Consider the following 20556-nt stretch of genomic DNA (forward strand, 5'->3'; position numbering starts at 1 on the left):
TTCAGGTAAGGCCCTAACAGCTTCTAGGACCACTTGTCCTGAGAATCTTCCCTTCAAAATTCCCCAAAGCAACACTGTCTGCTGCAGGGCTTGGCAGCTGAAGCAAGAAACTGACATCTGGAAGCTGATGGGCTCCATACAATAGGGTAAATAGAAAAAATAATAATGATAACTTAGAAGTATGAGATTAACAGATACAAACCACATAAAACAATAAGGATTTACTATATAGTACAGGGAGCTATATTCAATATATTGTAATAGTCTATAATGGAAAATAATCTGAATATATATATATATATGTAAAACTGAATCACTTTGCTCTACACTTGAAACTAACACAGTATTGTAAATCAGTTATGTGACGTGAAAGTTGCTCTGTCTTGTCCAACTCTTTGTGATCCATGGACTGTATAGTCCATGGAATTCTCCAGGCCAGAATACTGAAGCGGGTAACCTTTCCCTTCTCCAAGGGGTCTTCCCAACCCAGGGATCGAATCCAGGTCTCCCACATTGCAGGTGGATTCTCTACCAGCTGAGCCACAAGGGAAGCCCAAGAATACTGGAGTGGGTAGCCTGTCTCTTCTCCAGCAGATCTTCCTGACCCAGGACTCAAATCGGGGTCTCCTGCATTGCAGGTAGATTCTTTACCAACTGAGCTATCAGGGAAATCAACTATACTTGAACTACTGAAAAAAAATGAGGGATATATTGTGTAGCTGGAAATACAAACACACATACACATGCATTAATGATACAGAAACAACGAAAGAAAAGATACATTTACTCTTAGGAAAGTGTCCTCTGAATGGTGGAAAGTATCTGTAAACCATACATTTATCTGATAAGGATCCAGTTGTTCAGTCACTCAGTTGTGTCTGACTCTGCGACTCCATGGACTGTAGCACACCAGGCTTCCCTGCCCTTCACTGTCTCCTGGAGTTTGATCAAACTCATGTCTATTAAGTCGATGATGCCACCTAACTTATCTCATCCTCTGTTGCCCTCTTCTCTTCCTGCCCTCAATCTTTCCCAGCATCAGTGTCTTTTCCAGTGAGTTGGCTCTTTGCATCAGGTGACCAAAGATTTGGAGCTTCAGTATCAGTCCTTCCAGTGAATATTCAGGGTTAATTTCCTTTAGGATTGACTAGTTTGATCTCCTTCCTGTCTAAGGGACTCTCAAGAGTCTTCTCCAGAACCACAGTTTGAAAGCATCAATTTTTTGGTGCTCAGCCTTCTTTATGATTCAGCTCTCACATCTGTACATGATTACTGGAAAGACCATAGCTTTGACTATATGGACCTTTGTTGGCAAAGCAATGTCTTTGCTTTTAATATGTTGTCTAGGTTTGTCATAGGTTTTCTTCCAAGGAGCAAGCACCTTTAATTTCATGGCTGCAGTCACTGTCTGCAGTGATTTTGGAGCCCAAGATTCTGTTACTGTTTCCATTTTTTCCTCATCTGTTTGCCATGAAGTGATGGGACTGGATGCCATGATCTTAGTTTTTTGAAGGTTGAATTTTAAGCCAGCATTTTCACCCTCCTTTGCCTTCATCAAGAGGCTCTTTAGTTCCCCTTTGTTTTCTGCCATTGGAGTGGTGTCATCTGCATATCTTGAGGTTATTGATATTTCTCCCAGCAGTCTTGATTCCAGCTTGTGATTCATCCAGCCCGGCATTTTGCATAATTTACTCTGCATATAAGTTAAATAAACAGGTGACAGTATACAGCCTTTACATATTCCTTTCCCAATTTTGAACCAGTCCATTGTTCCATGTCTGGTTCTGACTTTTACTTCTTGACCTGCATACAGGTTTCTCAGGAGGCAAGTAAGGTGGTCTGGTGTTCTAATCTCTTTAACATCTAATGTTAGTAGTTCTCAAACTTTGCTGCATATTATAATTACCTGGGGAAGATGTTTTATTTTATTTTTCATTTATTTTTATTATTTGGAGGCTAATTACTTCATAACATTGAAGTGGGTTTTGTCATACATTGACATGAATCAGCCATGGAGTTTACCTGGGGAAGATGTTTTAAATCTCTATGCCTAGGCCTCACCCTACAACAGTTAATGCAGAATCTCCAAGAATTTTCCACAGTTTGTTGTGATCCACACAGTCAAAGGCTTTAGTGTAGTCAATGAAACAAATGTTTTTCTGGAATTCCCTTGCTTTTTTATGGTCCAACAGATGTTGGCAGTTTGACCTCTGGTTCTTCTGCCTTTTCTAAATCCACTTGTACATCTGAAGGTTCTTGGTTCATGTATTGTTGAAGCCTGTCATGAAGGATTTTGAACACTACCTTGCTTGCATGGTGAAATAAGTGCAACTGTGCCATAGTTTGAACATTCTTTGGCATGGCCCTTCTTTGGAATTAGAATGAAAACTGACCTTTTCCAGTCTTGTGGCCACTGCTGAGTTTTCCAAATTTGCTGGCCTATTGAGTGCAGCAATTTAACAGCATCATCTTTTAGGATTTGGAATAGCTGGAATTTGATCACCTCCACTAGCTTTGTTCATAGTGATGCTTTCTAAGGCCCACTTGACTTTACAGTCCAAGATGTCTAGCTCTAGGTGAGTGACCACACCATTGTGGTTATCTGTGTCACTAAGACCTTTATTGTACAGTTCTTCTGTGTATTCTTGCCACTTCTTCTTAATATCTTCTGCTTCTGTTAGGTCCACACCATTTCTGTCTTTATTGTGCCCATCTCTGCATGGAAAGTAGTACTTAGAATGTATAAAGAACCCTTATAGCTTAATAATAAAAAGACAATGCAATTTTTAAAATGGTGAAGGAGTTGAATAGACATTTTTCCAAAGAAGGTACACAAATGGCCAGTAAGCATATGAAAAGATGCTTAACATTATTAATCATCAGGGAAGTCACAACCACATGAGATACAACTTCATTCTCACCAGGTTAGCTATAATCTAAGAGACATTAAGAAGCATTAGTGAGGATGTGAAGATATTAGAACCCTTATACACTGATGATGAGAATGTAAAATGGTGTTATAGCCACTTTGAAACAGTAGTAGTTTCTCAGAAAAGTAAGCCATATGACCCAGCAATTCCACTCATAGGGATTTTACCCAAGAGAATTGAAAACATATGTCCACAAAAAACTTGAACACAGATGTTTCTAGCAGCATTATTCATAATTGCAAAAAAAAAAAAAAGTGGAAACAAATGCTGAATTGGAAATAACTGCTGAAAACAGCATCCATATGATAGAATATTATTCAACCATAAAAAGAAATGAAGCATGGATGCATGCTTACAACGTGGATGAACCTCAGAAACATTATGCTAAATGAAAAAAGCCAGACACAAAGGCCACATGTTTTAACGATTCCACTTAAGTGAAGTGTTCAGAATACTTAAATTCATAGAGATAGAAAGTAGATTAGTGGTTCCCAGGGGTAGGGAGGGGTGGTTTGGGGTATGAAATTTCTTTTTTGGAGTGATAAAAGTGTTTTAGAATTATGTAGTGATGATGGCTACACAACTTTGTAAATATACTAAAACCCACCAAATTTCATACTTTAAAGAAGTTGAATGTTATATATATATATGTAAATGATATCTCAGTAAGAAGGAAGAAAGGGAAGGCCGGAAAGAGAAAGGAAAAAAGGAAGGGAGTAAGGAAGGAAATAGTACTGTTAATGATGATAGTACTGTTAGAAGGATGTTAATAGAAGGCAGTGAGATGGTAACCATACTAATGAGCTGCTAATATATATACATTATCTTATTTAATCACAATATTTGAAAGAGTTAGGCCTAAAGAGGTCAAGTAATTTCCCCAAGGTCATATAAGTCATCAGTTCTCAAACTTCTTTGCACACTGGAATCACTTGGGGAACTTTAAAAAGTACTGATGCCTGAATCTCATTCTTGGAGATTCTGCATTAACTGTTGTGGGGTGAGGCCTAGGCATAGAGATTTAAAACATCTTCTCCAGGTAATTATCCCCAGGTAATTATAATATGCAGTAAAGTTTGAGAACCACTAATATTAGCTGTGAAATAGCAAAGCCTCTGATTTGAACTTACATCTTTATAATTTTGAAGTCTCATGCATTTAACTACTGTAATGTGTAGCCTTATAAATTGCTATATTGACGTGAAATTTCTCTAAAGAGTCTGGTGACAGTGTGCAGTGCCAACGTTTCTAGTAGCTGTGTGACCTTATGTGAAGCTCATTCTGTCTAGGCTTTATTTTTAATCTGGAAAAGGAGGTTGGTCTCCATCCATGGCTCTGGTTGCACAGTGAGATCACCTGGGAAGATTTTACGACCTGTGTTGTCCGGGTCTCACCCAGACCATTTATCTTAGAAGGGAGGGGTGGCTACAGTATTTTTTAAGTGCCTCAGGAATTCAGATACGCAATTTGGTTGAGAACCACTGACATAGATGATAGTCTTCTAATTCTAACTTATAAGAGTCTGTGCTTAATCCATGAGAGTAAACTCGGCATTTTGAAAGCTATTAGCCCTTTGACTGATTTGCTTTGTCCCATTCATGAATCGTGTAATACTCACAGGTCACTCCTCTGACTTACAAAGCCAGAGGACAGAGGTAGGACTCTGCCCAGGGTAGAGTCACCTAGAGACAAAGGTGAAAATAGTGGGCCCTGTCCTCCCTACTTCCTTGGTACCTATTTCTAGTATGACAAGATCTCCTTGAGACCAGGAAGAAATAACACAGCCTTTATTAGTAGCTGCCTGTCTGGGGCACAGTTGAGGCCTTAGGTGTAGCTAGATCATGTGAGTTTGTCTTCTGTCTACCTCAGATTTCTCACTGTTCCATAATTTTAGGATCTAGTTTCAAGTGTCTATTCATTCATTCAGAAAAACACTTTTTTTTTTTTCTGGCTGGGCTGGGTCTTCATTGCTTTGCACAGACTTTCTCTAGTTGTGGCAGGTAAAGGCTATGCTTCATTGCAGTGTGCAAGCTTCTCATTGTAGTGGCTTCTCTTGTTGTATAGCACAGGCTCTAGGCGTGCGGGCTTCAGTAGTTGCTGCTCGTGGACTCAAGAGCATGGGCTCAGTATCATGGCACATGGGCTTAGTTGCTCCCGGCATGTGGGATCTTCCTGGACCAGGGATAAAACCCGTGTCCCCTTTATTGGCAGGCAGATTCTTATCCACTGCACCACCAGGCAAGTCCAAATAATATTTATCAATTGGTTACTATGTGCCAGGCATTGATATCTGTGGTCGGGATACATCAGTGAACAAAACCGACACAAGTTTCTGTCCTTGTAGAGTTTTCATTCTAGTGGGACACATTAGCCAGTACGTAATACACCTAATTAGTCAGTTGTACAATATACTAGAAGATGATAAGTGATGATGAAAAAAAAATAAAGCAGGGTTAGGGATGTTGAGATAGTTGGGTAGATTGCAGTATTAAATAGGGGAAGGTCTTAAGGTTGATCTTAAGAGCTTGAGATCTGAGGATGGAGGTGAGGTCTTTGCCATGTGATATCTGGGAGAATAGCTTAGCAGGCAAAGTAGATAGCTACGGCAAAGGCCCTGAAGAGAATCCATGCCTGGTGTGTTTGAAGAAGATCAAGGACTGCACTGTGGCTGAGGAGGGAGCCCAGTCAGGGGATAATGGAGGACTAGTTATCAGGGTCTCACAGGCCATCATAGTAACTTGCGTATTTGCTCAGTCAGCCAGGGACTTTGGCAGGGCTTCTGCTGAGTAGAAGAGTAATATGATCTGATGTGAGGTCTGTAAAGAGCACTCTGGCTGCTTTGTGGCGAAGAGACGGTGAAGGTGAGGAGGAACCAAGGTGATCTCATAGGAGGTGATTGCAATATTCCAGGTGAAAGAGAGCGGTGACACAGACCAGAGTTGTAGCAATGGAAGGAGTGAGGAAAGGTCAAATTCCAGATCTGTTTTGTGGTCATGCCAGCTTGATTTCCTGATGGTTTGGATGTGAGGGATGAGAGAGAGAGCACAGTCAAGGAGGACCCCAGGATGTGGGCCTGAGCAGTCAGAGGAAGAGGATGCCATCAACAGCAGTGAGGACGCTGCAGGTGAAGCCGACTTTGAGGGGCAAGGTGACATATCAGTGGTTTACTTTTGGACGTGTTAACTTTTGAAAGGGACACTAGACTTCCAAGTGGAGATATCAAGTAGCCAGTTGGCTAGATGCATGGAGAGACACATGGGCGGCATTTAAAACCTTGAGCCTGCATGAGATCGCCAAGTAAGTGTAGTAAATAAAGAGGACCAAGGACTCAGCCCAGGGACATTCCAACATTAGGAGGATGGGGAGAAGAGAAAGAACCAGGCAGGGACACACAGAAGGAGTGACAGGCGAGGGGGGAGAACCAAGAGTGCCGGGTCCTGGAAACACGAGTGGGGGGCTGTCAAGGCAGAGGGAGTGGTCAGCTGTGCCAGGTGCCGCTCACAGGCCAGGTGAGATGAGAACTGAGAACTGCCCTGCAGATTTAGTGCTGTGGAGATCATCAGTGGACTTGAGGAGAACAGTTTTGGTGAAGTAGTTTTAGGAGAGAGTGGGAGGAGAGGAACTGGAAATGGTGACTGTAAACCATTCTTGAAAACTTTTTTTTGCAGGAAAGAGGAACAAAGAAATAGGTGGGTGCTAGTGAGAAGAGTGTGGTTTACTTTTATTTATTGTATTTTTTAGAATGAGATCAAGAGCAGCATGTTCATAGGCTGAAGGGAACAAGCTTGTAAAAAGTGAGAAAACTGTTGGAGGAGGAGAGAGAAGGGAGGAGTGCTAGAAGGCTGTCCTTGAGTAGACGAGAGAGGGTGGGCTCTAGTGGGGGAGTGAAGAGGTTGGCCATGGATGGGAGGGGAAAGTAGATCTCTGCAGAGGCAGAATGGAGTGTGTGGGCACAGATGTTGCTGGGTGGGGAGATGTGGCATGGAAATATTGTGGAAGTTTCTTCTGATTGCCTCTGTTTTCTCAGTGAGGTCAGAAGCCGGGTTATCAACTGAGGACAGAAGGAGGTTGTACTAGGATCTGAGGAGAGAGAAGCAAATGTGAAAGCTATCTAGGAGAATGAGAGAGTAGATGAGCCTAGGGATGTAAGATAAAATGCTAAAAATAAATGACTGCCAGACAGCACGATGGGGCCCACTTGAAATCTGGTGTGATACGTTCAAAGTGAAGCCAGGCACAGGCAGCAGGAGTGTGTGTATGTGCCCATGGGGGTGGAGTCGAGGGGTGGGTCTTTTCCCTGGCTGCCTTAAGGTACATGGGTGCAGCCATGGAATCATCAGTTGAGCTTTAGCCAAGCAAGGATATCATGGTAAGAGAGAAGAAGGGGATTAGGTTGTATCCATAAGAGAATGAGTATAATGATTGATCATGGAATTTAAACTGGGTAAGAAAGCGAGAGAGAAAATCAGTGGGGAGAGGAGTCAGGGAAAAGGTGATAGTTTTGAGGTCCCAGTGAAGCTGAAGGTTAATTGGCTTGAGCTACTATAAGGGAGTGGGGGTAATAAGCTGGGAAAATAAGTGGTGATCAGCAAATGAGATGCATGAAATTGAGATATGGAGGGGTTGTAATGGATAATAATAAGATCTTAGGCTATGACCGTGTGACTATTTGACTGAAATAGGTCGAGGACAGCATCTGTAAAACAAAACTTTAATGAACCAAGAGTCAAGTTCTTAGAAGGACCATCAGTATGTGTATTGAACTTTCTGAGAATCAGACAGAAATAGTATTGGAGAAAAGGACAGTGAGCCAGTAATTAAAATTGTGATGAAATAAGAAGAGGTGGCAGGAATACACAGAAGAACTGTACAAAAAAGATCTTCACGACCCAGATAATCATGATGGTGTGATCACTCACCTAGAGCCAGACGTCCTGGAATGCGAAGTCAAGTGGGCCTCAGGAAGCATCACTATGAGGAAAGCTAGTGGAGGTGATGGAATTCCAGTTAGCTGTTTCAAATCCTGAAAGATGATGCTGTGAAAGTGCTACACTCAATATGCCAGCAAATTTGGAAAACTTAGCAGTGGCCACAGGACTGGAAAAAGGTCAGTTTTCATTCCAATCGCAAAGGCAATGCCAAAGAATGCTCAAACTACTGCACAATTGCACTCATCTCACATGCTAGTAAAGTGATGCTTAAAATTCTCCAAGCCAGGCTTCAGCAATATGTGAACTGTGAACTTCCAGATGTTCAAGCTGGTTTTAGAAGAGGCAGAGGAACCAGAGATCAAATTGCCGACATCCGCTGGATCATCAAAAAAGCAAGAGAGTTCCAGAAAAAACATCTATTTCTGCTTTGTTGACTATGCCAAAGCCTTTGAATGTATGGATCACAATAAAATGTGGAAAATTCTTCAAGAGATGGGAATACCAGACCACCTGACCCGCCTCTTGAGAAACCTGTATGTAGGTCAGGAAGCAACAGTTAGAACTAGACATGGAACAACAGACTGGTTCCAAATAGGAAAAGGAGTACGTCAAGGCTGTATATTGTCACCCTGCTTATTTAACTTATATGCAGAGTACATCATGAGAAACGCTGGGCTGGAGGAAGCACAAGCTGGAATCAAGATTGCTGGGAGAAATATCAATAACCTCAGATATGCAGATGACACCACCCTTATGGCAGAAAGTGAAGAAGAACTAAAGAGACTCTTGATGAAAGTGAAAGAAGATAGTGAAAAAGTTGGCTTAAAGCTCAACATTCAGAAAAAACTAAGATCATGGCATCTGGTCCCATCACTTCATGGCAAACAGATGGGGAAACAGTGGAAACAGCGGCAGACTTTATTTTTGGGGGCTCCAAAATCACTGGAGATGGTGATTGCAGCCATGAAATTAAAAAACACTTACTCCTTGGAAGGAAAATTATGACCAACCTAGAGAGCATAGTAAAAAGCAGAGACATTACTTTGTCAACAAAGGTGCATCTAGTCAAGGCTGTGGTTTTTTCCAGTGGTCATGTATAGATGTGAGAGTTGGACTATAAAGAAAGCTGAGCACCGAAAAATTGATGCTTTTGAACTGTGGTGTTGGAGAAGACTCTTGAGAGTCCCTTGGACTGCAAGGAGATCCAACCAGTCCATCCTAAAGGAGATCAGTCCTGGGTGTTCATTGGAAGGACTGATGTTAAAGCTGAAACTCCAATATTTTGGCCACCTCATGCAAAGAGTTGACTCATTGGAAAAGACCCTGATGCTGGGAAAGATTGAGGGCAGGAGGAGAAGGGGGCGACAGAGGATGAGATGGTTGGATGGCATCACCGACTCGATGGACATGGGTTTGGGTGGACTCCGGGAGTTGATGATGGACAGGGAGGCCTGGCTTGCTGCGGTTCATGGGGTTGCAAAGAGTCGGACACGACTGAGCGACTGAACTGAACTGAACTGAAAGGGGAATGGTTGGATGATATGTTGGATGATGGCAGCAAAGTATCAGATGCTTGGCCTTCAAATATAGACTGTGTGAGAGTATCAGTAGGGTTTTATATTTAGAGGCAGTTTTAGAAGTAATTCAATCCAGTGACCCAGTGGGAGTAGGGGACTGTATATTAGATACGACACACGTCTTCTCGAGGTGTTTGCCTGGCTCCCATTGATAATCATTTTAACTAGTAAGCCAGTATTACCCAGTTGATTGATGGGTGGCATATCTCTCGAATGCATTTGGATAGAAAACTGATAGGAACTTTTGAGCTAGTCTGTTCTGTGCAGTACAGGTATGGTTTCTATAGCATCCCTGCCAGATGACTGTCCACTGTTTTTGGTTGAATGCTTCTAATAATAGATACTTCAGTATTTTATGAAGCAGTATGCCTAGAAGCAATCAATTGCATAGAGAAATCAGAGAACTGGCCTGTTAATTCTCAGAAGATAGAATATCTTAGTCTGGTAGTTTGGGGAAAGGATATTTTACTTTGTGACATAGAACTGAGAACAGTGGTGAAAATTTTCTCTCTACTGTATTTTCCCCACATCTCCCTATTTTACTGGCTTTCATCTTGATCACTCTTCTTCCTTGTCCTCCTTGGAGGTGAAGAAAGTTCTAATGGAAGTGATTTAACTCAGAGCTGTTGAAATGATTAAGGGGAGGGGAAGAATGGAGATTGTCTAAAGTAATGAGTTTGGAAAAACCAAAGCTGAGAAGGGATTTAATCGGAATATGTAGTGTAGGGTATGCATAGGGTACATGGGGACTTGATTTCCCAAATCCTAGGAGGTAATTTATGGAGTACATTCCACTAAGAGATGATCCAGGCAGAAAAGAGAAATGATTCAGAAGGGACTGCAGTGAATTCTTTTGAATGACAGTTGTGCCTGATTCAGGTTAGGAAGGCTCTTGGCCTAAACCTTTAAGACTTTTCTTTTGGAGAACAATCATTTACTTCCCAATATTTTCTATGAAGTATTTTTTTCTATCAAGTACTATTGTACTGGCTGTACAGATTGCATATTGTTGAATTTTATAAAATTTAATAAGGGACACTGTTTTGTTTAGTATGCTAGTGTATATGAATTAGCCAGGGGAAGCGTTTAGAACATAGAATCGCTATGCATGCCTCTGGCGTGATGTCTTCCTTTCATAGATGCAGAAAAACGAGGCCTCAGGGAAGAGAGGTGACTTGCCCACATCCACACAGTGAATCAGTAGCTAAGGTGGGACAGCAGGGCAGGTCTCCTAACCCAGGAGTGTTGTGTTTTTCCATTACTGTGTGTGTCTCTGTGTGTGTTATTTGCTCAGTCGTGTCCGACTCTTTGCGACCCCGTGGACTGTAGCCCACCAGGTTGGGAATTTTCCAGGCAAGAGTACTGGAGTGGGTTTCCATTCCCTTCTCCAGGGGATTACAGTGTGTAGATCTGCATTTTTGGCTGATGAGAGAAATGAACACAGAGGAGTTAAATAATTTACCCAGGCTGCATGGGAAATTATTGGCAGTCAGATGAGTTCATTCCCCACAGAACTCTCTCAAGCTGAGGTGTTCTGCTGCCATGAGTAAGATAATTAATGAGACAGGCAAGAAGTAATGATCATACCTGAGTTTTTGGACCTTTTTTACTGACTGCATTTTAAATAAATCCTTTTAAAAAAGTTGTCTGATGTGGTGTTGATTCTAACTTTATCCCATTGTTCTGCACTTAGTCCAAAATACCAGTAAGGCTTCTGGATAGTTACTGTAATAACTGTCCTGTTATGCCTAATGAAAGATAGTTTATTTTAAATTATTTCACTTCAGAGTCACCACGGATTATTCTCTTTAGTTTGAGTTAAGGTTTATTTGTACATAGTAGGTGCTCAGTTAATGTAATTTGTTACTTAATTTCACATTGTAAAAGGAAACAGGTTAAATGATAGTACTACAGTTGTAGACAAATTGTTATTCTAGAGAGAGATTTCTAAATCTTCTTGATATAGAGGTAAAATTTCTGGGTTAACTTATAATAACCTGGTTTCATATTCTTGGCCCTACCAATGTCTTGTTTCATAATTGAAAGCTTCATACTTTTAAAAAAATTTTATTTATTTTAAATTGAAGGATAATTGCTTTACAACTGGTCAATTGTGTTGACTTCTGCCATACATCAACATGAATCAGCCATACGTATATATATGTCCCCTCTCTTAAACCTCACTCCCACCCCTCCATCCCTCACCCCCCTGCCACCTTGTTACAGAGCCCCAGTTTGAGTTTCCTGAGTCATATGACAAATTCCCGTTGGCTATCTGTTTTACATATGGTAGTGTATATAATTTATTTTTTATGTATAAAGCACAGATATGCATAAAATGTATAAGCATAGATATAGTGTATCTGTAATATTAATAGTTCAGTGGGGAGGGTATATTATAATTAGGAAACAAATGTCTAGAAAGGCCCTGAGGGGGCATGTCTTTGTACCCAATTCCTGGCACAGAGCTCCAAATATTACAATAAATTAATATTTGGGTTTTGTCCTGGCTCCCGAAATAATTCCAGAGCAATCCAGGTGAAAATAGTATCTTCTGTGAATTCAATAACAGACCCCTTTAAACCACACTGGAGTTTATGTTAATAGAATGAGTTTTGGAAAGCCCCTGAGAATGGGAGACTGGTTATCAGGGGAAACAACCGCATGATTAGATGGTTGGAACTTTCGACCCCACCCCCCCAACCTCTGAGTTGGGGAGAAGGGCTAGAGGTTGTTAATCACCAATGGTCAGTTTCCAGATTGGTTAACACATTGAGGTGCTGGGAGGGTGGCATGCCTGAAAACTTTGCTCTATGCATCTCTTCCATCTGGGTGTTCCTGAGTTACATTCTTTTATAATGAATTGGTAATCTAGTAGGTAAACTGTTTTCCTGAGTTCTGTGAGGCATTCTAGCAAATTATCAAACCTGAGGAGGGGTTCATGAGGAGCTGAGCCCCTTGGCAGGGAGTTCTGCACTAACTATGGCGGTAGTGTCAGAATTGCATCAAATTGTAGGATATGTGGTTGGTGTCCTCTAAGAACTGGAGAGTTGCTTTGTGTGGGAAAAAACCATACATCTGATGTCAGAAGTGTTGGTTACAAGCAGAGAAGGAAACAAGTTTTTCCTTAAGGGGCCATGATGAAAGCAGCTGAGAAACAGTAAGCTGAACGATCAGGTGGTACATACTAAACTCTTCAGTTCAGTTCAGCTCAGTCGCTCAGTCATGTCCGACTCTTTGTGACCCCATGGACTGCAGCATGCCAGGCCTCTCTGTCCGTCATCAACTCCCAGAGTTTACTCAAACTCATGTCCCTTGAGTCGGTGATGCCATCCAACCATCTCATCCTCTGTTGTCCCCTTTTCCTCCCGCCTTCAATCTTTCCCACCTTCAGGGTCTTCTCCAATGAGTCAGCTCTTCACATCAGGTGGCGAGAGTATTGGAGTTTCAGCATCAGTCATTCCAGTGAACACTCAGGACTGATTTCCTTTAGGGTGGACTGGTGGGATCTCCTAGCTGTCCAAGGGACTCTCAAGAGTCCTCTCCAACACCACGGTTCAAAAGCATCATTTCTTCGGCACTCAGTTTTCTTTATATTCCAACTGTCACATCGTACATGACTACTGGAAAAACCATAGCTTTGACTAGACGGACCTTTGTTGGCAAAATAATGTCTCTGCTTTTTAATATGCTGTCCTTGGAGCAAATTCCCAGATGTCACTGTGTTCACTGTAAAGGTCAAACTTCTAGAGAGATCAGAGTTTGCACTGTATGCATTAAAGTCTTCAAATGGTCCAGGAAATGAAGTTGTTAGAAATGCCTGTACACCTTGGTAGGGTTTTTTAGATGTCTCTATCCATGTCAATTTGCTCACCTTGTATAATACTCCCCGTACTGTCTTGCCTTCCATTTACTCTACTTGAAAATTGATTTAAGAAAAGGGATGCAGTAAAATCTCAGCTGCCTACTTGAGTTACCCTCAGCTCCTGTGAGAGCCAGCTTCTGGCTGTGGAGACTTAGCATTTGGGGGTTTTTTATAGTTGGATAATGTCCTGTTGTTATCATGAAAGAGAACTGACTGGGGGCAGTGCTTTATGCCAAATGTGACAGATTTTTAAAGTTGATTCCCCCCCACTCCCACCTCCCTTTTTAGTCTCCGGTGTAGCTGTCTTCTCTTTCCATTTGCCTGGTGCACCAGGAAACCTAGTGACAGACTCCTTTGTTATCTTTGGATGATCAAGGCATCTTGCTCAGTACTATGCCTTGAACTTGGGAAAGTGAAGTGTTAGTCATTCAGTCATGTCCGACTCCTTGCAACCCTGTGGACTATTGCCCACCAGGCTCCTCTGTCCATGAAATTCTCCAGGCAAGACTACTGGAGTGGGTTGCCACTTCCTTCTCCAGAGGATCTTCCTGACCCAGGGATTGAACCTGGACCTCCTGCATTGCAGGCAGATTATTTACTGTTACGACTTGGTTTTAATTTCAAGGAAAAGAAGATGGTTAGTAGAAGCCTGATTAGTTTTGTTTTGTTTCAGGTGAAGCTGTCACTTGTTTCGCATAGGAAAGTAGCATTATGTGTAGTGTCCTTGTTTAGAGTGTCAGTTTAATGTTACCCTCAACCCCCTACCACCACCAATCGCAGGCTTTGTTACCTGACCGCTGGTACCACAGAGGATTTAGTTGGCTCTTGGGTGTTCAGTGGGTTTTTGTTTGTTTATTTTTGGTTTTTTTTGTGTTTTATAAATACCACCACTGAGGGATGGGCTAGGAAGGGAAATCCTGTGATCTTTTACTGTTCCTAATCAGTGAAGGAGGGATTAGACTAAATAAATATTACAGGGTTGTAACAGTTATCGCCCAGTGGTAAGCAGTAATTGTGGAGATTGGATTTAGAAGCTCTGAAAATTTACTTTCAGTGTATTATAATATTGACTCTCCAGTGATGCAAGTGGGTAAAGATTAAGTGGAATTTTAATGTTAGAAACAATCCTTTCATATGGTTTTCTGTGTTTTCCCATTATAAATAAAAAGATTGGTCATCTATTAATGTATGTTCTCCGGAATGTACTTGGTAACAAGATACCATGGTAGAAATCCCAGTCCATTTTTAAGGCATCCTTTGCAACTGATGTACAGAGCAGTGTCAGTAATTGAGCACCAAAACATAAGGTCTCTCTGGCTGCCTGATACCTGGGTTACTCTCCTGAGAAAGCAGATGGCTAGTACCTTTAACATAATTTTTTTCTAAAAGTTGAAAAAATGATGATTAAAAATTGAATTTAATGTTACAGAAAACAAAATAACATCAAATTAGTGAATGAAGAGGATTCTAATGGGGTCTGTCTCTGCCTGGGTGATTTTGGGAAAATGGCATCATGTTGCTGGACTCCACTTACCTAACCTCTAGGATAGAGTAGAATTATATCAACCTAATATTCTGTGGAACTGAGTTCCTTGAGACAGAATGAGTTGTTCCTCTTTTTTTATTCCAGCGCCTAATATTGTGGAACTGAAAAAAATGATTTGAATAACCTGTCAGTACTCTCACTGTGAATGTTGTGGTCAAAAATAAAATGTGATGTATTAATACATTGATTTTTAGGTAGAATGCATAATTTGGTGGAGGAGATTGTGTTGTAAGAGCAAAAGGGGAAGGAAGAATTGTGACAAATTAGAGAAGATAGAAGGCAGTAAATGTATGAGTAAAATAATGAGATTTTGTTCTTAAAAAATCACCCCCAAAATTGTCCATAGGCAAATAAATGGTGGGAAATCTCTTCAGATTAGTCACCACGAAGGCACTGCAGGCTTCCTCCTGTGACCCCCTTGCAAAACATTTTTGTAGTCATTCTTTGGAATTATTTTTAGAGATGGTTATAAGCCACATAAGAAAAGTCATCTTTTTGTTTGTTTCATTTGCTCTCATTAATCCCCACACTGGTTCTGAATTTTTTTTTTTTTTAACTTGATTCTAAATATTCCTTTGAGGATTTTCAAGAGTGTGCTTTAGGCTCTGGAGAAGGGACTCACAGTAGAACCACTTTTGGAATTAGTATAAAGCTTTCCTTTACAACTTTGGAAAAAAACATTCTGATATTTAATTCAGTTTATTAAGAATTTGTGTGTATGCATGCACAGGAAAAAAAGAATAGAAGGGCATATGCTGAAGTTAACTGGCATCTTTGGTTATTTAGTTTTCTTCCTTATGCTTTTCTCTATTTTACAAATTTTCTACAAAGAACATATTTACAATCAGGATAAAAGGCAAAAAAATATAGGGTGGTTTTTTTCTGGTCACGCTTATTACATGTTCAGGTATTGGCAGAGACAGTTCTTCACTTGTGAGCATGTGTCACAGGTGTCAGAGATTGACTTTTCTGAATTCAAAGCTGGTGATGGAGCCAGATGTAGTGCTTAAGCCTATTTTTCTAAAGATGTGCTGTCTTTAATAATATACTTTATAATTTTACCCTTTTCAAGCAGTAGTTTAGAAAAAGAGAATAAGTCAATTCTGATTCTTTTGTGATATTAAGAACATGTCATTTCCATTTGTCAAAACAGAAGTGGAATGTGAGATAAAAGTGTACGCTTACTTTCCTAATACTAGTGAAATCATTTTGGATGGAGTACTGTATTTGCATAACAGTTTTTATGCAAATAGTATGGTATGTTTTCAAAAATATTATTTAAAAATATATGCATCTTCTGTGTATAAGTTGAGGTATCTTAGTTATGGTTATGGTAAATTTGATCATCTTATCACATGGGTAGAAAAGAAAACATTTTGTGGGGAGAGAAAGGGGATGTAAAGAAGACTTAAAATACAAGAAAACTTGAACTTTGTGTGATGAGATGATGCCAAATAATTGGTGCTTTAAAGAAATAAAAGCTGGGGATTTCCCTGGTGGTCCAGTGGTTAAGACTGTGCTTCCAATGCAGGAGGTGCAGGTTTGATCCCTGGTCAAGGAACTAAGATCTCACATGCCATGTGATACAGCCAAAAACATAAAGAAAGGAATAAAAGCTAAAATATGAACACAGAAAATATATAACATATCATCTAAGACATTTTGGGGGTGCAGTCATGGAAATTCAAATATTGTGAGCAATACATATGAATTTGAAGTATAAAACCTTCTGTCATGCTTGCAGCCTCTGTCTAACAGCATGTCAGGCTGTCAGCGGATAGCTCAGCATCCCCCCTTGTAGGCTTAGCACTGTGCTGTGGGCTCTGCAAGGTGGAAGAACCCTGAACTCCTGTCTGTGTCTGCAAGGAGTTTCTAACAGCAGATAGACTCAAGATAGGTGTTTATGCTACCACCGGAAGGACTACAAGGCAGATGGCACTGAGGAGCTGAAATCATTCAGAGAAGTTTCCCATTGTAGGGAGAGGATGTTTGTAATGCTGACAGGATATAAAGATTGACTCCTGAGTGCTTTTATTACTTTTCCATTGAAAAATCCTTGCAAGAAATGACTTAAAACCTGAGCATTTTAGGCCCAAATTTCCTGTCCTAATTAGATTTATATCAGTGGTTCTTAATTCAAGGTAGTTTTGCCCCCACCCTGGGGACATTTGGCAGCGCCACAGGTACTTGTTAGTATAGGTGGGGATGTACAGGATGCCCCCATAACACACTCAAATGTCGGAAGTGGTGAATTTGAGAAACCCTTGTCTACATATCCTTGAAGGCACAGTGAAGGGACACTGGGGCTAACCACCTGTCTGTCACTGGTTTTATGTGACCAGTGCCTCCAGGAGTTATGGGGGCTGGGCTAGGATAAGTTAGTGAGAGGCACTGAAGCGGCGTGTAATTAATTATTCAGTTCTCAGCTGTTCATCTTATTTCAGTTGAAATCAGCCTAAACCAGGGATATAATAAAGGATTACAGACAAAAAAGAGAAGTATATGTGAATAAAAGGATATCTTTTTGCACTTGATCCAGGTTTGTGTCATCATATTCAATATTTGTAGTGTCATATTTAGTATTTGTATATTAAGCATTTAATGCCTCTTTGCTCTTCATATGATACCTTTGGGCTTAATGGAAATTAATTAGGATGGAGATTTTTAAAAATAGTTTTATTTATTTATGTTTGGCTGTGCTGGATCTTCGTTGCTGTGTGGGCTTTCTTTAGTTGCAGCGAGCAGGGCCTACTCTCCAGTTGCAGTGCATGGGCTTCTATTGCAGGGCTTCTCTTGTTGCGGAGCAATGGGTGTAGGGCATACAGGCTTTCACTAGGTGGGGTGCGTGGGCTCAGTAGTTGCCGCCCCCCCGGGCTCCAGAGCACAGGCTCAGTAGCTGTGGTAGTTGTAGTTGTGGCTTAGTCTTCCCCTGCATGTGGGATATTCACGGATCAGGGATCGAACTGTGCCTTCCACTGAGCCACCAGGGAAGCCCTAAAACTGGAATTAATTAGAATCAGAGAGTTCTGAATTTCACATTAAGGTTCTAGTTGTGTGACTTTGAAGAAGTTGCCTAATCTCTTTGAGTTATAGTTTACTCTGTTAAAAAAAAAAAAGATAAAACCTCGATTCATGTTGATATTTGACAGAAACCAACGCAATACTGTAAAGCAGTTATCCTTCAATTAAAAATAAATAAATTAAAAAAAATTTGTAGAAGATAAATAACAGTGTGCCTTTAGATTTATAAAGAGATATCCAGATAATTTCATTCATTTCCACAAGGCTTGAATTTTCCATTTCTAATCTTTATTCTAGATGCTATCGTTTTGTTTCTGACTTTCCTTGAGGAATTCTATGCAGATGACCAGTACTGAATTAGTGTTTTTAGGACCAGAGTTTAACATACTTACTATTCCTTCTAGAAGAATTTAATTTACATCACTTAACAACTTCCCATTTCTGTAGCTCTGAAGTTCCAGAAGAATCAGTTGAGTAGACAGATTTATTCCTTCTTAGTCTGGTATTTTGTGGCATCAGTAAAACCAGAGATGCTAAAGCTAGTTTCAACAGCTATCAGCTGAAAGAATAAATTCTTAACAGGGATGACATTTCCATGCCCCGAATCTTGGGGAGAAAAATCTGGCAAACAAGACAAGATTTAGGTGATTCTTGCCTGTTAGAACAGTAGTTTTACAGTGGGTGCACATGGGTAGAGTTTTGCTAAACATTGAACTTGGGACAAATGGGAAGTTTCTTTAAAACCATGGGTGTTTAAAATATCCAGGTTTTTGAGCAACATTAACGTGCTTTTCTAATTGTGAAAATTTTTGTCTCTAACTTCCTTAAAATATAAGCAATGGAACATAGTGAACTCATGTTAGTTGGCCAAATTCTCTATTGTTTATAAGAAAATACTGAGCCAGCTTTCATTAGCCTGAAACCTGATTATAAATTCATGATCATCTATAGATCTTAAAAGGATTTTGGAATTTTTGGTTCTTATTTTTCTATGAAGTAACTGAAAATACCTAATTCAGAGTTGACTGTCAAGAGAAGCTGAAGAATGCCACTTTACTTCATCAAATCACAAACCTCTAGAGCAGAAAGGGCCTTAACAACCATTCTAGCAACGCTCTTTTTTTTTTTTTTTTTAAACAGATCAGAAAATTGAGACACAGAAAGATTGACTTGTCCAAGGTCACACTTGTAGGTCAAGCCTATTTGACCACTAGCCCTGTCTTCTTCCCACCTATTTTTACTCTCTTCATAATTTTATTCATTATTAGAATGGGACAGTCAGGGGTTTTTTTGTTGTGGTGGTGGTTAAACACACATAGCATTTAATCATTAAAAGTTTTATCTTTAAACAGGCAAACACATGAATATGGAACAAAAGTCAAAAGGTACACAAAGGTTTACGGTATGCAGTGATGAGGCCAATTCCCTTGCTCTCCTGTCCATCCCAGATCCCTTCCTTGGAGGCAGCCACTGTAAAGAATGAGGGATTTTAAATAGAGCGTTTAGGTCTAAATAGCACGTCTAAACTGACATTGTATTATATTATTCTTCACGGATTGCAGTCTGGCCTGCCAAGTTTAGGTAATGCCCAACAAAGGAAAAACATAAGCTGTGGAATTGGGATGTGGAGAGAATTGTGCACTGATTTGGAAATTACCCAAAGTCCAAGTGATTTCCAGTAATGGAAGTGAAGGCTGCCTTACATCAGTACTCTGTTACTCACATAATGCCTTTTGTGCAAAGAGCCTGGAGTATTTTTTAAGAATTCTCATGTATCCTCATGACATGTAAAATCCCTGAGTGGTGCATAACTACTTTCAGCTGCTTTAGAGTCTATACCACATTGGCCACAAAAAAGAATTATGTTGATGTTTGAACAAACACCCCCAGGCTCTGTGAAACCATCAGTGTGGGACATCACATGGATCTGCTTTTCTCAGCCTCTGAGCCACCGTGGCCTGCCTTGATGAAACCTTGGTGTCTGGTCCTTGGAGGGAGCGTACCCAAGCGTCGGGCCTGGAGAGTTCCTCACCAAGCGGGCAGGTGGCTGAGGGGCGAGGGGGGCTCCAGGAGCACCTGTGCACCTTTTGTTGTGGAGCAGGGAGGGCAGCAGGCTCTTGGTACCGCCTGGTGCCTTTGTCGCCTTAAAGCGTAGGTGCTGACTCGGGTAGACAACCGCATGCAGTCGATAGGTGCCTGCCCACGTGCTCAGAGGTCAGCCTGGAAAAAGCTGCAGGTCTAGACTCCACGTGCCCGTCAGGCTTAACCCAGTTTCCAAGGCAGACCTCCCCAAGTGAAAAGGGGGACGAGTAGCTGCAAGTGCTTATCTTTCTGTGGTGCTCTGTGTGACTGATGACAGGTTTCACCCAGTAGGGGAGAAGGCCTTGAAAGTTTGTAGGTTGTTTGAAGAGAGCTGAGAATGGAGCCAGGGAAGCCACAGGGAGGAAAGTGAAGGAAGAGGAAATCATCTTTTTGAGAGAGCAGTTCTGTGACTTCTGTGCTGCTAGACTCTTAAATTATGGGTTTCACATCCACTCTCAGGCAGTGGGTTTTTGTTTTGGGGGCTTTTTATTGTTGTTGTTTGGCTTTCCCTCCAGTTTTCCTGATCCTAAGGATTTTCCTGGGCTTCCCTGATGGCTCAGTGATAAAGAATACACCTGCCAATGCAGGAGGAGATGCTGGTTTG

The 20556-nt window shown here is 40.9% G+C and overlaps 1 protein-coding gene across 1 annotated transcript in view; it reads left to right on the forward strand.

The window, feature by feature from the left end:
- AAGAB (alpha and gamma adaptin binding protein) overlaps positions 1 to 20556 on the forward strand; it is a 73115-nt gene that overhangs the window by 42977 nt on the left and 9582 nt on the right. The window lies entirely within an intron of this gene.

This window comes from Dama dama, chromosome 12, assembly GCF_033118175.1.
Source record: "Dama dama isolate Ldn47 chromosome 12, ASM3311817v1, whole genome shotgun sequence".
NCBI classification, from domain to species: domain Eukaryota; kingdom Metazoa; phylum Chordata; class Mammalia; order Artiodactyla; family Cervidae; genus Dama; species Dama dama.